The sequence below is a fragment of the Lissotriton helveticus genome, chromosome 1_1 (genome assembly GCF_964261635.1).
Source record: "Lissotriton helveticus chromosome 1_1, aLisHel1.1, whole genome shotgun sequence".
NCBI lineage: Eukaryota > Metazoa > Chordata > Amphibia > Caudata > Salamandridae > Lissotriton > Lissotriton helveticus.
The window spans coordinates 130,313,507-130,331,006 of NC_136057.1; the positions used below are offsets into that span (position 1 = coordinate 130,313,507).

Below are 17,500 nucleotides of genomic sequence, written 5' to 3' on the forward strand. Positions count from 1 at the left end.
CAGCCCTGCTGCTCCCTGTTCTCTCTCTGCTTCCCAGGCCTGTTGCTCCCTTTGCCTTCTCTGCTCCCCAGGCCTGCTGCTCCCTGTTCTCTCTCTGCTCCCCAGGCCTACTGCTCCCTGTTCTCTCTCTGGTCCCCAGGCCTGCGCCTCCCTGTGCTCACTCTCTCTCTCTCTCTCTCTCTCTCTCTCTCTCTCTCCTCCCCAGGTCTGCTGCTCCCTGTTCTCTCTCTGCTTCCCAGTCCTGCTGCTCCCTCTGCTCCCCATGCCTGCTGCTCCTTGTTCTCCTTCTGCTCTCCAGGCCTGCCGGTCCCTGTGCTCTCCCCCTACTCTCCAGGCCTCCTGCTCCCTGTTCTCTCTCTGCTCCCAGGCCTGCTGCTCACTCTGCTCTCTCTGCTCCGAAGACCTGCGTCTCCCTGTGCCTCCTCGCTCTCTCTCTCTCTCTCTCTCCCCCCCCCCCCAGGCCTGCTGATCCCTGTGCTCTCTCCCTACTCCACATGCCTCCTGCCCTCTTTGCTCTCTCTCCTCCCCTGGCCTGTTGCTCCGTGTGCTCTCCGTGCTCCCCGTGGCCTGCTGGTCCCTGTGCTCTCTCTTTGCTCCCAATGTATGCTGCTCCCTGTGAGACATGCACTTTGAGGTTTTACATGTTCAGGTAGTAGAACACTCTTACGTTTGTTTCACTACTTGCAAGGCCTAGTGCTCCAATAAATTAACATTGGAGTTGCCTTGTTATATTTTATACATTTAATTTCTAAACAGGAAGGGATTGCCATTTCATTTTTGGTGTCTGTGTAAGTCTAAGGTAAAATACTAAATTAAGGGGAAGTTGGAATTGAAATACAGTTTGAAAATGCCCCTTTAGGAATTCAACATTTTCTTGCCTTACCCATGTGGTGCTTGTGTAACTTGCTGAGGCTACTGATGGGCCGGAGCCGCTCCCTCCGCCCATGCAGGTATCACACAGTGTTGGCCTCTTCTGATTTGCCTAGTGTTCTATACTTGTGTAACTTGCTGAGGCTACTGATAGGCCGGAGCCGCCCCCTCCGCCCAGGCAGGTATCACACAGTGTTGGCCTCTTGTGATTGGCCTAGAGTTCTATACTTGTGTAACTTGCTGAGGCTACTGATGGGCCGGAGCCGCCCCCTCCGCCCAGGCAGGTATCACACAGTGTTGGCCTCTTCTGACTGGCCTAGTGTTCTATACTTGTGTAACTTGCTGAGGCTACTGATGGGCCGGAGCCGCCCCCTCCGCCCAGGCAGGTATCGCACAGTGTTGGCCTCTTCTGATTGGCCTAGTGTTCTATACTTGTGTAACTTGCTGAGGCTACTGATGGGCCGGAGGCGCCCCCTCCGTTCAGGCAGGTATCGCACAGTGTTGGCCTCTTCTGATTGGCCTAGTGTTCTATACTTGTGTAACTTGCTGAGGCTACTGATGGGCCGGAGCCGCCCCCTCCGCCCAGGCAGGTATCACAGTGTTGGCCTCTTATGATTGGCCTAGTGTTCTATACTTGTGTAACTTGCTGAGGCTTCTGATGGGCCGGAGCCGCCCCCTCCGCCCAGGCAGGTATCACACAGTGTTGGCCTCTTCTGATTGGTCTAGTGTTCTATACTTGAGTAACTTGCTGAGGCTACTGATGGGCCGGAGCCGCCCCCTCCGCCCAGGCAGGTATCACACAGTGTTGGCCTCTTCTGATTGGCCTAGTGTTCTATACTTGTGTAACTTGCTGAGGCTACTGATGGGCCGGAGCCGCCCCCTCCGCCCCGGCAGGTATCGCACAGTGTTGGCCTCTTCTGATTGGCCTAGTGTTTCATACTTGTGTAACTTGCTGAGGCTACTGATGGGCCGGAGCCGCCCCCTCCGCCCAGGCAGGTATCACACAGTGTTGGCCTCTTCTGATTGGCCTAGTGTTCTATACTTGTGTAACTTGCTGAGGCTACTGATGGGCCGGAGCCGCCCCCTCCACCCAAGCAGGTATCACACAGTGTTGGCCTCTTCTGATTGGCCTAGTGCTTTATACTTGTGTAACTTGCTGAGGCTACTGATGGGCCGGAGCCGCCCCCTCCGCCCAGGCAGGTATCACACAGTGTTGGCCTCTTCTGATTGGCCTAGTGTTCTATACTTGTGTAACTTGCTGAGGCTACTGATGGGTCGGAACCGCCCCCTCCGCCCAGGCAGGTATCACACAGTGTTGGCCTCTTCTGATTGGCTTAGTCAGACCCTCCAGCTTATCGCGATTTCGCGATTTGCAAAAAAATCGCGAAATCGGCCGATCCGTGCAAATGCCGCGATATTTACAAAAACGGCCGCAAAATCCGCCGTTTTTGTAGCCAGTCAGCAGCAACGTCTCCTTTCCATCTCGCATCTGAAGACCTCGGGCTACAGTTACCTGGTCCAACCCCGGTTTGGCGGTTGTCCAGAGTGCAGTTATCTTTAGAACGTGTGGCCTTTGATTGTTGAACGCCTCCTTGGGCACTCCATACAAACTGGATGCATGAAATGGGCATTTGATGTGTTGGATCCGGTGAGGTTTTTTTTCCAGTTTAGGCCCCGCGCACTCTACGGCTATTGTTGGAAATGGGATCCCGGCTGGCCAGGGCTTTCGCCAAAGTCAGTCAGAGACCACCACTCCCAAGTCAGGGCAAGGGAGTTACACGCCAAGATAACCCCTGCTCACCCTCTAGGTAACGTGGCGCGAGCAGCAAGGCTAAACTTGGAGGCGATGTAAGTTAAGTATTTGCGCACGCACCCCAGCAACAACACCCAGGCCCACCACAAAGGGAACTCCACACAAGGTTATATAAAAATAGCCTTTGTATTACACCAAAACACATTAGATAAAACACACACTTTACAATGTGCCAGAGGCACGGGCAGAATTTACAAGGGATTATTTACAAGACAGGGCCACCTGGACCACTGTCAGGAATCAGAAGTAACACTTTCAGAAATAGCACTTAGAATGTAAAATTACTTTAGCACAAAATATAAAAATAGAGCACACAACCAGTAATCACTGGTAACCAGGACCTCACTAGCACCACCTGTACTAGGGAGAAAACAACCACCTATGTATTACAATACCTGTAGGGGTGTAAGCACATAACACATGATGCAATGCATAACATTCATTCAGAGGTGTAAGGGAGGAAAACACATGATGCATCACAATACATTCAGAGGTGTAGCAATAAAACACAGTTGCGCCAAACTCACGTAAGTCACCACCTGTGACTGTCCCTAGGCCCTCTGGCCTTGTTGGGGCTAGGACACCCTGTGTCCCAATGTCAGGGTCCTAAACGTGGCAGTTGCCCACAAAGTGCTGGGGAACTGGGTAGCACAATGATGGGGCCAACGCTGGAGCCTCGCAGGCTCTGAATAAACAAATGGCCCCTGAGCCTCTCGGGGCTCTAAACAACAATGGTGGTGCCTGAGCCTCTCTGGGCTCTTAACTCATGATGTGGGCACTCACGAAATCCAAATGCACCCCTCTGAACCTCTCAGGGCTCAACACAAAATGTGCCGTTTCTTAGAGCCTCTCCGGGCTCAGAAACACAGGTAAGGCCCCCACGAGCCTTTCACTAGGGCTCTCAGCAACAGGGGCCGCCCCTCTGGGGCAGGGGGGTCCCTCACGGGGACCCGCGAACACGTGGGGCGTCTTTGGTGGGAGTCCCCCCCTCTGGGGGACTCGAGAACACTGGCCCCGTCGTTGGAGTCCCCAAACGGGGGACTTAAGATTCACTTTGGCCCCGGAGCCTCTCAGGGCTCACAACAAGGACCTTCTGGCTGGAGGGCAGAGGGCGGGCACCGACAGCGTGTCCCGACGCCCTCCTCCCTTCACTGGTTCTCCCGGCCCCACTCACCGGTTCTTTTGCTGGCGGCTGGCAGCGGGGCTCTCCTACACCACGGGAGCCTCGTTGGGCGACAGGCGGCACCTTCTCCTCGCGCCGCAGCGGGGGCAGGCACGGCGCGGTGCCTCACGCCCCTCCTTCCTTTCTCGTGGCAGTCCGGGGCTCTCTCTCGTCCTTGGGAGCCCCGGACAGGACACGGCTGACGATACAAGATGGCGGCCTTGCTCCAAAAAGGGCTGCGAGCGTCCTGGTTGCCGGGCAACCCTCCGGCCAAGCTAGGCACGCAATAGGCTGGTGGAGCAGCCAATGGCAGCGCGGCCCTGCGAACGAGCCCCCAGGCTCCGGGTCGCGCTGCGGAGGGCAAAAGCGATCTCCTTTTGCCGTAACTCACCAATTAAAGCGAGGTGGGCACTCGCTGGCGGAGTAAACACAGCGCCAGGTCCCTGACAGGGTGGGCACCTGCCAGGGGACTTTAAAATCTGCAAAGAGCGCTGTAGCAAAATAAAGCGCTCTTAAGCGCTGGGTCACAATAAAGCGCTCTCAAGCGCTAGTGGGCACAAACCACAGCGCTCCCAGCGCTAGGACGAAATAAAGCGCTCTCAAGCGCTAGAGGGAAAAGCCAAGCGCTCCTAGCGCTATAAATCAGGAAAGGACCCAGCAAAGTCCTTGTAGGCAGGCAAGGGGCAAAGCTGGGCCCAGAGCCAGCTCACTGGGTCTCCAGGCAGGGAGACAGTCCAAGTGGCGGTCCTCTGGCCCAGCAGCAGCAGCAGCCCCCTCAGGATCCTGGAAGAGAACACCATCTGTGGGGACACAGCCCCATTTTTATACACCATTTTCCTTTGTCTGAAGGTGCAGGGTGGGGGCGGAACCAGTCGCAGCTGGTTCTTGAGTACTCTGTTTACCTCAACCACCCTCTCTATTCACTGGCAGGGCTTGGGTCATCAGACACACCACAGGGGGGCGGAGCCAGCATTGTGTGGGGAAAACCCAGCCCATGCAGGGCACAGGTACACTCCTCCCACACATCACTCATGCTAATCTCCCACTCACCACGGGCAGACCCATCCAGACTTCCTGGAGCCTGGCATGCCAGCCAGCTCCAGCCAATCACACTCCAGCACCCTCACTGCACACGTACAGCCATGTCTAGGAATGACACTTCCCCACTAGACACATACAAGCCGCACATACCGTTGCGCAGCATTCATTCTCACGAGTTCACACATACCAGACTCAAGCCTGTACACCCCACGCATCAGTAACTACCAGGGACACATACATTCCCCATGCATTCCTATGGGCGGGCAGGCCTAGCTCAGCACATGCACTCAGAGTGCGCACGCACTTTCCCCTGGGACACAGTGAAAGTGCGCAGAATCCAAAAATCACCATCACCAGGTCACCATTTAACGGCAAAAAGTCTAGGGGTGAACCTGCCCTAAGGGCCAAAGTCCAACACAACCCCCTTCCAGCCAAAACGCAGGGTAGAACAATCACCACCGTGATGGACTTCCCTGCTTGGGGCGATAGAACACGGACGCGGGCCCGCAACTGCAGGGACACCCTCCTGTTCTATGCCACGGTGAACCCATGGGATTCCTTCTCAACACACTGTCTGGACCAACTGGGCTACCCCACTGGTACTCCCAAGCTGTCCGCGGCCAGGACCAGGCCCTGGGCCACCCAGGTGCCACTGGTCCTTGCCTATTCGCAGAGCGGGGGGTAGTAACCCCTGGCCCATAGGAGCCATTCTCCACTCTTCCTGTCTGCCAGACAGGACTAGACTGCCACTGGTACTCCAGCCTAGGGTCTACAACCTCAGGCGGACCAGGAGTCTCGGGGAAGGCTCTCCTCCCCCTACCTCTTCTTCTAGGGTTCCTCCTCCTCCGGCGAGGGGTACACCTAGAACGCCATTCCAACCCAGGGCTTATCCACTCAGGTTGCACCGGGGTCAGAGGTGGGCTCTCCCACCCTCTGCACCCCCTTCCAGAGGTCTGCCCTCTCCCACCTGGAGAAGTTCCTCTGGAAGAAGAACCGGTCAGGACACTGGTTACAGTCGTCCTACCCTTCAGGTCAGGCTGATCCTGAACCTGGCCTTCCAACCTCTGGTCTAAAACCTTCAGTGGAACAATTGCCTGGCACTCCAGGACTTCTGGGGACTCACACACAATCCCCCTGAGGCTAACAAATGACACATCTGTTGTGTGACTGTCTGTCTGGCGCAGATCTCCCGCCCTCTGTCCACCTGACAGTGCGTGACGATCCCCCAGACCAGAAGTGGCGCCACCCGGGTCCCCCCAAGAAGATCTAGCCCAACTGGCTAGTCCCTGGTCCACTGGTGCATCCACTGGGAAACTCATCCCCCAATCACTCCTCACGCTGGACTCCTGTACCCTCCCTACCGGAGCGGTACTGCCAGACTCTAGAACCACAGGAGCTCTGGTTACAGACGCTCCAGGTCCTCTACTCACTGGGAGATCTTCCTCAAGTGGACTTTCAGGACAGCCTAGGTCCCCAACCTGGTGTTCCCTCAAGAAACCACCCAGGTTCTGAGACAGGGCTTCAGGCCTCTGGGGACTCTCAGCCACCCACTGACTCCTGCTCCACTGAGCCAGGTAGTCAGCCTCTCCACCCTTCTCGCAATACTGGGACCTAGCTGGGCGACACTGCGCCTCTTCCACCACGCTGGGCTGGAAGATACCTGTACCACTACTGTTGGACTCACTCACTAATGACTCTAAAGAACCACTGGTCCTTTCCCAGCGGTCTGCTTCATCTGCAAGCTCACATGCGCTAGACAATTCACACCCCAACAGGTGTGTGCGCAACCCTGGTGAACAACAACTGAGCAGATGCTCTTTGACAATCAGACCAAACAATACGTCAAAATCATCTTTTGTGTGAACTTGCACCCAAGCCCACAGTGTATCACAACATTCATCCTCAAATTCCTCCCAAGACTGGTGAGACAGTTTCCTACTGTCCCTGAACTTCACCCTTAACTCCTCCTCTGGGGAAACAGGTACCAGACTGGGGGAACAGGGACTGGGATTTCCTATACTGGAATCTAAATAGCTGCCACCACTGGACTCAACCCTCCCTGGGGAATCCAGACACTCAACACTGCGCGCAGGGGATAGTCTACCCTCCAGAGCTACTTTCCCTCTGGTGGAGGCCCTCTCAGCCTCCTCTATCCTTTCCTGCGCTAAGACCCTCTCAGTCTCTAGCTGTTGCTTCTTAACATCCAGCTGTTGCTTTCTAATGCCCAGCTGTGCCATAGCCTGGGCATGCTCCAACCTGAGCTTTTCTAAAGCCAGCTGGTGCTCCCTTTCTCTCCTCCTATCTTCCAGCTCCTCTGGGGACAGGGAAAGGGATGAGGTGCTGCCTCCCACGCTGGACCCAGCAAGGGACTCCCTATCTATGGGGTCCTCACTATCTGCTGGCGTCCCTGTGCTATCATCTTCTTCCTCTTCCTCAGACTCTTCAGGGCTCCCCTCTGACCCACCACCCTCATGGTGTGAGACCCGGGCCCTCTCCTCACTGTGCTCACGCTCCCAGTCATCCTTCTGCCATTGGATCAGGTTACCCCTAAGTTGGGACTGGGTGTCTGACTCGTTCACTGCAATGTCTCTCTCTTCGCAAAACTCTCTCAGTTCATGCAAAAACAGACCCCAGACATTAAAAGCAGACTCCATCCTGGCAGGATGCTCGCAGACACGTGCAACACAGGGGACTTAACAATCTGAAGTAAGAGTACACAATTCCAAAACTTCAACAATCTCCTTATCAAAGAGAACTCATACTCATGCGTCCAGGAAAACACACCATTCATCCACACACACCCTCCCCTCGGATCGGTAAGGCAGTTTCTACCACCCCTGACTTCTCAACCTGACCAAAAGCGACACAAGTACCAAACTCTGGAAGCAGGGCGGGGGACAAATGTACTGAACACAATTATCAAATGACACTCTTCAGGAGAAGAAACAATGGAATTTCGCCAAAAACAATAATCCCCAAAATGTGGTTATCTAAAAATGTAGAGTTTTGTGGTGCAGCCAGCTGCTATTAAGGTACAAGGCAAACACAAATCCTTATCCTCACCGCTTGCCGCCAATGTTGGAAATGGGATCCCCGGCTGGCCAGGGCTTTCGCCAAAGTCAGTCAGAGACCACCACTCCCAAGTCAGGGCAAGGGAGTTACACGCCAAGATAACCCCTGCTCACCCTCTAGGTAACGTGGCGCGAGCAGCAAGGCTAAACTTGGAGGCGATGTAAGTTAAGTATTTGCGCACGCACCCCAGCAACAACACCCAGGCCCACCACAAAGGGAACTCCACACAAGGTTATATAAAAATAGCCTTTGTATTACACCAAAACACATTAGATAAAACACACACTTTACAATGTGCCAGAGGCACGGGCAGAATTTACAAGGGATTATTTACAAGACAGGGCCACCTGGACCACTGTCAGGAATCAGAAGTAACACTTTCAGAAATAGCACTTAGAATGTAAAATTACTTTAGCACAAAATATAAAAATAGAGCACACAACCAGTAATCACTGGTAACCAGGACCTCACTAGCACCACCTGTACTAGGGAGAAAACAACCACCTATGTATTACAATACCTGTAGGGGTGTAAGCACATAACACATGATGCAATGCATAACATTTATTCAGAGGTGTAAGGGAGGAAAACACATGATGCATCACAATACATTCAGAGGTGTAGCAATAAAACACAGTTGCGCCAAACTCACGTAAGTCACCACCTGTGACTGTCCCTAGGCCCTCTGGCCTTGTTGGGGCTAGGACGCCCTGTGTCCCAATGTCAGGGTCCTAAACATGGCAGTTGCCCACAAAGTGCTGGGCAACTGGGTAGCACAATGATGGGGCCAACGCTGGAGCCTCGCAGGCTCTGAATAAACAAATGGCCCCTGAGCCTCTCGGGGCTCTAAACAACAATGGTGGCGCCTGAGCCTCTCTGGGCTCTTAACTCATGATGTGGGCACTCACGAAATCCAAATGCACCCCTCTGAGCCTCTCAGGGCTCAACACAAAATGCGCCGTCTCTTAGAGCCTCTCCGGGCTCAGAAACACAGGTAAGGCCCCCACGAGCCTTTCACTAGGGCTCTCAGCAACAGGGGCCGCCCCTCTGGGGCAGGGGGGTCCCTCACGGGGACCCGCGAACACGTGGGGCGTCTTTGGTGGGAGTCCCCCCCTCTGGGGGACTCGAGAACACTGGCCCCGTCGTTGGAGTCCCCAAACGGGGGACTCAAGATTCACTTTGGCCCCGAAGCCTCTCAGGGCTCACAACAAGGACCTTCTGGCTGGAGGGGAGAGGGCGGGCACCGACAGCGTGTCCCGATGCCCTCCTCCCTTCACTGGTTCTCCCGGCCCCACTCACCGGTTCTTTTGCTGGCGGCTGGCAGCGGGGCTCTCCTACACCACGGGAGCCTCGTTGGGCGACAGGCGGCACCTTCTCCTCACGCCGCAGCGGGGGCAGGCACGGCACGGTGCCTCATGCCCCTCCTTCCTTTCTCGTGGCAGTCCGGGGCTCTCTCTCGTCCTTGGGAGCCCCGGACAGGACACGGCCGACGATACAAGATGGCGGCCTTGCTCCAAAAGGGGCTGCAAGCGTCCTGGTTGCCGGGCAACCCTCCGGCCAAGCTAGGCACGCAATAGGCTGGTGGAGCAGCCAATGGCAGCGCGGCCCTGCGAACGAGCCCCCAGGCTCCGGGTCACGCTGCGGAAGGCAAAAGCTATCTCCTTTTGCCGTAACTCACCAATTAAAGCGAGGTGGGCACTCGCTGGCGGGGTAAACACAGCGCCAGGTCCCTGGCAGGGTGGGCACCTGCCAGGGGACTTTAAAATCTGCAAAGAGCGCTGTAGCAAAATAAAGCGCTCTTAAGCGCTGGGTCACAATAAAGCGCTCTCAAGCGCTAGTGGGCACAAACCACAGCGCTCCCAGCGCTAGGACGAAATAAAGCGCTCTCAAGCGCTAGAGGGAAAAGCCAAGCGCTCCTAGCGCTATAAATCAGGAAAGGACCCAGCAAAGTCCTTGTAGGCAGGCAAGGGGCAAAGCTGGGCCCAGAGCCAGCTCACTGGGTCTCCAGGCAGGGAGACAGTCCAAGTGGCGGTCCTCTGGCCCAGCAGCAGCAGCAGCCCCCTCAGGATCCTGGAAGAGAACAACATCTGTGGGGACACAGCCCCATTTTTATACACCATTTTCCTTTGTCTGAAGGTGCAGGGTGGGGGCGGAACCAGTCGCAGCTGGTTCTTGAGTACTCTGTTTACCTCAACCACACCACAGGGGGGCGGAGCCAGCATTGTGTGGGGAAAACCCAGCCCATCCAGGGCACAGGTACACTCCTCCCACACATCACTCATGCTAATCTCCCACTCACCACCGGGCAGACCCATCCAGACTTCCTGGAGCCTGGCATGCCAGCCAGCTCCAGCCAATCACACTCCAGCACCCTCACTGCACACGTACAGCCATGTCTAGGAATGACACTTCCCCACTAGACACATACAAGCCGCACATACCGTTGCGCAGCATTCATTCTCACGAGTTCACACATACCAGACTCAAGCCTGTACACCCCACGCATCAGGAACTACCAGGGACACATACATTCCCCATGCATTCCTATGGGCGGGCAGGCCTAGCTCAGCACATGCACTCAGAGTGCGCACGCACTTTCCCCTGGGACACAGTGAAAGTGCGCAGAATCCAAAAATCACCATCACCAGGTCACCATTTAACGGCAAAAAGTCTAGGGGTGAACCTGCCCTAAGGGCCAAAGTCCAACAGCTATCATCAGGGTGAGGTCACTCGAGGGCCCCGCTAATCCCCTCATTACGGCTCCCGTAATCCACCGTGACAATGACATGTTGATGGCCCTTCTCCGAGAGGGGCTGCGGGGCTCTCTCGGCAGGAGGCGCGCCTCGCCCTGGCAGGAATCTGCCCTCGCGGATTAGAGACTGCTCCAGCCCGGTGACTGCTGGAAGATGGAGGAAGGAGCGTCTGAAGGGGGGGACGGAGAGAGAGGGGGGAGCTAGAGGAGTAACAGAGAGAATAGAAACTTGAGGAAGGAACATCTGAAGGGGGGAACGGAGAGAGAAAATAGAAAGAAAGAGAGACAGGGAGGGAGGAAGAGAGACAGGGAGAGGGCGAGAGAGAGGGAAGAAGAGAGAGAGGGAGAGGGAGAACGGGGGAGGGAGGGCTGCAGGAGGACAGAAAGGGAGTGTGGAGAGGAGCTGGAGGAGTAACAGAGAATAGAAACTAGAGGAAGGAACATTTGAAGGGGGGAACGGAGAGAGAGAGAAGAGAAAGAAAGACAGACAAGGAGGGAGGAAGAGACAGGGAGAGGGAGAGAGAGAGAAGGAGGAGGGGGGAAGAGAGAGAATAGAAACTAGAGGAAGGAACATCTGAATGGGGAACGGAGAGAGAGAGAGAAGAGAAAGAGAGAGAGGGAGGGAGGAAGAGAGACACGGAGAAGAAGAGAGAGAGAGAGAGAGAGAGAGGGAGGAAGGAGGAAGAGAGAGGGAGAGGGAGAGAGAGAGAGAGAGAGAGGGGGGTCGGGAGGTCTGCAGGAGGACAGACAGGGAGAGGGGAGAGGAGCTGGAGGAGTAACAGAGAGAATAGAAACTAGAGGAAGGAACATCTGAAGGAGGGGAACGGAGAGAGAGAAGAGAAAGAAAGAGAGACAGGGAGGGAGGAAGAGAGACAGGGAGAGGGCGAGTTATCTTTAGAACGTGTAGCCTTTGGTTGTTTAACACCTCCTTGGGCACTCCATACAAACCGGATGCATGAAATGGGCGTTTGATGTGTTGGATCCAGTGAGGTTTTTTTTCCAGTTTAGGCGTCGTGCTTACTTACGGTTTGCAGTTATATGCTGGCAGCATGCGTTCATGGCTCCTGCTATTATGAGATTCTTTTATTTAGACATTTGTGTTTTTTTATCCATCATTATTTTTATTTCTTTCATCAACATTGATACATAGTTATTCACTGTACTTATATAAAATCAAGTTGCAACAAATATACTTCGAACGTTTAAATTGATTTACACTCAAGCCCTAGATGTGTAGTGATATTATTAACTTTATAATGTGGAATATGGTTTGCTACACGGAGTACACCTAGCCGGTCTGAAGTGTAGGAAAAACCCTAAACAAAGTACATTTGGTTAAAGAGATGAAAGGCTGAAAAACAACTAAGACAAGCCCTCCCCCCCTCCCCCCACGCCCCCATGCTCAAATTCAAAACTGCAGCAGGATTAAAGTTGTTTTCCTTTCAGAGGCATACATTTTTGAAAATGTGCACGTTAACACCACAATAATTTTTTCAGATCAAGTTAATCGATATTAGAAACCATTAATATATGGTTTACTCTGCAAACAGCTCTACAAATTCTTCTTCAGCTTTCATTTTTGAACGCTAAGCTGCCAGCTGTCTCTTCTGCCCTGTGAGTTGTCACTTTAGACCTACTTCACTCTACAGCAGCACTCGGTCACTTGCCACACCTTACACCTGAAAGATTGCGCAGCTTCATGCTGGTATTTCTTAAGTCCACTAACCATTGCTTTTTCATGCACGTTACAGCTTTGATACCCAGGCTTTGAGAGGTCTACTCCTACACAGGAACCTAGACTTGTGACCACTGATAGTGTAAGATAGTGTCAGTTTTTTTTGTCGGTTACCCATGCCGTTTTCTCCAACGGCAGTGTAAAGTGTTATAGAAGTCGAATCTTTCTTTAACGTTATCAGTGTCTTTCCCAAGCTACGCCAGAGAGGAGCACTGTCCTTGCTTGCTACCAAAAATGGACCAGCGGCTCGAGACTATTTATGATCCCTTGTCTGCAGTTCCGGGGGGGGGAGTGGGGGCTGCTCCCAGCCGCGAGTACTTTTGTTAGCCAGACCCTCCAGGTTATCGCGATTTCGCGATTTGCACAAAAATCGCGAAATGGGCCGATCCGTGCAAATGCCGTGCAAACGCCTGCAAGGAACACGGCACAACTCACAGCAAGAAGGGGGATAATGCTTTTCGAGGGAAACAAAGTGTCTACATTGTAATTAACCCAAATATACATAGCTTCATGTTGTTAAATAACTAAAAATGCTAAGATATCTGTGTTTGTTAAAGGAAAAATGGCCAAATAAAATGCCGCAAAATTGCAGCTAAATTTCCATATTTGTGCCGCTAAATTTCCATTTTTGTGCCGCTAAATTTGCGAATCCATGCCGCTATATCCTGGGGGGTCTGCTTAGTGTTCTATACTTGTGTAACTTGCTGAGGCTACTGATGGGCCGGAGCAGCCCCCTCCGCCCAGGCAGGTATCACACAGTGTTGGCCTTTTCTGATTGGCCTAGTGTTCTATACTTGTGTAACTTGCTGAGGCTACTGATGGGCCGGAGCCGCCCCCTCCGCCCAGGCAGGTATCACACAGTGTTGGCCTCTTCTGATTGGCCTAGTTTCTATACTTGTGTAACTTGCTGAGGCTACTGATGGGCCGGAGCCGCCCCCCGCCCAGGCAGGTATCACACAGTGTTGGCCTCTTCTGATTGGCCTAGTGTTCTATACTTGTGTAACTTGCTGAGGCTACTGATGGGCCGAAGCCGCCCCCTCCGCCCAGGCAGGTATCACACAGTGTTGGCCTCTTCTGATTGGCCTAGTGTTCTATACTTGTGTAACTTGCTGAGGCTACTGATGGGCCGGAGCCGCCCCCTCCGCCCAGGCAGGTATCACACAGTGTTGGCCTCTTGTGATTGGCCTAGTGTTCTATACTTGTGTAACTTGCTGAGGCTACTGATGGGCCGGAGCCGCCCCCCGCCCAGGCAGGTATCACACAGTGTTGGCCTCTTCTGATTGGCCTAGTGTTCTATACTTGTGTAACTTGCTGAGGCTACTGATGGGTCGGAACCGCCCCCTCCGCCCAGGCAGGTATCACACAGTGTTGGCCTCTTCTGATTGGCCTAGTGTTCTATACTTGTGTAACTTGCTGAGGCTACTAATGGGCCGGAGCCGCCCCCTCCGCCCAGGCAGGTATCACACAGTATTGGCCTCTTCTGATTGGCCTAGTGTTCTATACTTGTGTAACTTGCTGAGGCTAATGATGGTCCGGAGCCGCCCCCTCCGCCCAGGCAGGTATCACACAGTGTTGGCCTCTTCTGATTGGCCTAGTGTTATATACTTGTGTAACTTGCTGAGGCTACTGATGGGCCGGAGCCGCCCCCTCCGCCCAGGCAGGTATCGCACAGTGTTGGCCTCTTCTGATTGGTCTAGTGTTCTATACTTGTGTAACTTGCTAGGCTACTGATGGGCCGGAGCCGCCCCCTCCACCCAGGCAGGTATCACACAGTGTTGGCCTCTTCTGATTGGCCTAGTGTTCTATACTTGTGTAACTTGCTGAGGCTACTGATGGGCCGGAGCCGCCCCCTCCGCCCAGGCAGGTATCACACAGTGTTGGCCTCTTCTGATTGGCCTAGTGTTCTATACTTGTGTAACTTGCTGAGGCTACTGATGGGCCGGAGCCGCCCCCTCCGCCCAGGCAGGTATCACACAGTATTGGCCTCTTCTGATTGGCCTAGTGTTCTATACTTGTGTAACTTGCTGAGGCTAATGATGGTCCGGAGCAGCCCCCTCCGCCCAGGCAGGTATCGCACAGTGTTGGCCTCTTCTGATTGGTCTAGTGTTCTATACTTGTGTAACTTGCTAGGCTACTGATGGGCCGGAGCCGCCCCCTCCGCCCAGGCAGGTCTCACACAGTGTTGGCCTCTTCTGATTGGCCTAGTGTTCTATACTTGTGTAACTTGCTTAGGCTACTGATGGGCCGGAGCCGCCCCCTTCGCCCAGGCAGGTATCACACAGTGTTGGCCTCTTCTAATTGGCCTAGTGTTCTATACTTGTGTAACTTGCTGAGGCTACTGATGGGCCGGAGCCGCCCCCTCCGCCCAGGCAGGTATCACAGTGTTGGCCTCTTCTGATTGGCCTAGTGTTCTATACTTGTGTAACTTGCTGAGGCTACTGATGGGCCGAAGCCGCCCCCTCCGCCCAGGCAGGTATCACACAGTGTTGGCCTCTTCTGATTGGCCTAGTGTTCTATACTTGTGTAACTTGCTGAGGCTACTGATGGGCCGGAGCCGCCCCCTCCGCCCAGGCAGGTATCACACAGTGTTGGCCTCTTCTGATTGGCCTAGTGTTCTATACTTGTGTAACTTGCTGAGGCTACTGATGGGCCGGAGCCGCCCCCTCCGCCCAGGCAGGTATCACACAGTGTTGGCCTCTTCTGATTGGCCTAGTGTTCTATACTTGTGTAACTTGCCGAGGCTAATGATGGTCCGGAGCCGCCCCCTCCGCCCAGGCAGGTATCACACAGTGTTGGCCTCTTCTGATTGGCCTAGTGTTCTATACTTGTGTAACTTGCTGAGGCTACTGATGGGCCGGAGCCGCCCCCTCCGCCCAGGCAGGTATCGCACAGTGTTGGCCTCTTCTGATTGGTCTAGTGTTCTATACTTGTGTAACTTGCTAGGCTACTGATGGGCCAGAGCCGCCCCCTCCGCCCAGGCAGGTATCACACAGTGTTGGCCTCTTCTGATTGGCCTAGTGTTCTATACTTGTGTAGCTTGCTAGGCTACTGATGGTCGGGAGGAGCCCCCTCCGCCCAGACAGGTATCACACAGTGTTGGCCTCTTCTGATTGGCCTAGTGTTCTATACTTGTGTAACTTGCTAGGCTACTGAGGTGCCGGAGCCGCCCCCTTTGCTTAATTTCTTAAGAAGTGTCATAATTCTGTACTTTACTGAACATATTTGCATGAATAGTGACTATTTTCCTCTTCTGGTTTTCACCAATAAATAGCTTTGGAAGACTCCTCCTTGTTGGACACTCAGCGGCTATGCTGACTGTCTCTGTGCTGCTCGTATTTGTATTATCTTGTCTTCTACAATACAATTTCTCTATCATATGTACTGATTGCTATTATTTTAATTAGACTTACACATAACAAACATTGGCAAAGAGGCAAGTACAGCACACACGTGTATACCAAAATGGAGACGTTTGTAGACGAGGGTTTTATGCAGGAGTCCGGGCTAGTCACCTTCTGAAGCCTCTACAAAAAATAAGGCCCTACAGGTACCAGGATACAAACAAACACCTTCACGCTGCCAAGTGAGAGCTCCGGGTTACTGGTCTACTAAACACGCCATAGCATGTCATACGTTAAAGTTAGCATGACTTTCATGACACCAACCCCCTTCTGTGCTGCTCACAAGCCATACATTAGTCTTCTATGCACTGCATAGTCATCATATAAATAAATGCTTCTGCATCAGCTCATGGCATAAGTTTATTCCTTCATCGCTAGAACAACAGCAAAGGGATAGGGAAGCCTTTTCAGGATTCTGACACAGAATCCCAACTCAGAAAACAAAGGAAAAAAAGAGTATCAAGAAATATAAGGCTAAACTGCCCCATTTCCCAGCTCCACCAAACTTGTCAACACTACTCGAGAGCATCTGCGACAGCACGTGGGGCCTGGCTTACTAAATACTCGCCCAAAGCACTAGCAGCAACTTGTACTAATAGGTCACATAATCCGCACTCCTGCCTTAATATTCATGAGTTAGGCCACACATTGCTACTTACTGTGATTGGTGGCCCTCACAGGTATGTTGGCATGAGAGCTCAGCAGACCACCATGTCTGTGACCGCCTTCAATAAAGTATACTTTTTCTGCTGCATTAGAAAAAGGAAGGGCTTGATTCACAAAAGTAACATTTTGTGTAAGTTCACTATTTTTTTGCTACTCACAAACTCAAGTTTATAATAAGTGTTTGACTTTGGAGACTGAGCTTTTGGGGTGGAGAACTCCACACAATCTTATCTTTTTATGCGTGGAGCGCTCCACTCTAACTGCGGAGTCCCCGCAGTTGTAAACCTAGCAATAACTGGAAATTCATGAAATGCAAAAAAATAGTAAACCTACAAAAAAGTGTAAGTTTGCCTTTGTGAATTGGGCCCAAAGTTTTCAACGTACAGATGGCCTACCACCCCAACTCAGGGGTGTGTAATTTTTTCATGTTTTGCGACCGCATTTAGGTAGCAAAAGATTGATACTTTAGTATTTTGAAAGGAAGCCTACAACATGCCCGGTCCAAAAATCAATGCCCTGACATCTTCCACTTTTTTTATCCTGAGGAAAATTAGAAATATCCTTTCTTTCATCCCAATAAATTCTCAACGACTGGTCATATCCGCGTTGATATTGGCCAGATTAGATTCCTGTAATGGCCTTTACCTTAACCTGGGGGCCCAGCACCTTAGGAAACCATTCCCCTTGACCATCTGGTCGCATGCAATGCTTTCCAATGGGGCGACCAGATGGCCGGTCTTCCTTGGAAGTCCCGCCATCTGGTCGCACGCAATGCTTTCCAATGGGGCGACCAGATGGCGGGTCTTCCCCGGAAGTCCCGATGAGGTGCCATTTGCCTCCCCGATTCCAGGGAGGGCTCCAGGAGGTCGGGCACCTCGGCGGCCTGGGTCCCCTCCGTCACTCTGTGCGCACGGGTTCTCAGAAAGCGGGTTAGCCTTCCTCTGGATTACTAGGGGCAGGGTATGCCCAGATACCCCTCCCGGGATGG

The 17,500-nt window shown here is 53.2% G+C and overlaps 2 long non-coding RNA genes across 5 annotated transcripts in view; one reads left to right on the forward strand and one right to left on the reverse strand.

Annotated features, from left to right (window-relative positions):
• LOC144768262 (uncharacterized) overlaps positions 1–3,994 on the reverse strand; it is a 93,385-nt gene extending 89,391 nt beyond the window's left edge. Inside the window, exon 1 of the long non-coding RNA XR_013598511.1 lies at positions 3,858–3,994. This is a non-coding gene — a long non-coding RNA (uncharacterized LOC144768262). The remainder of the gene's footprint in view (positions 1–3,857) is intronic.
• The window catches only part of LOC144768252 (uncharacterized), a 215,675-nt gene that overhangs the window by 104,470 nt on the left and 93,705 nt on the right, over positions 1–17,500 (forward strand). The gene's annotated exons all lie outside the window — the stretch shown is intronic.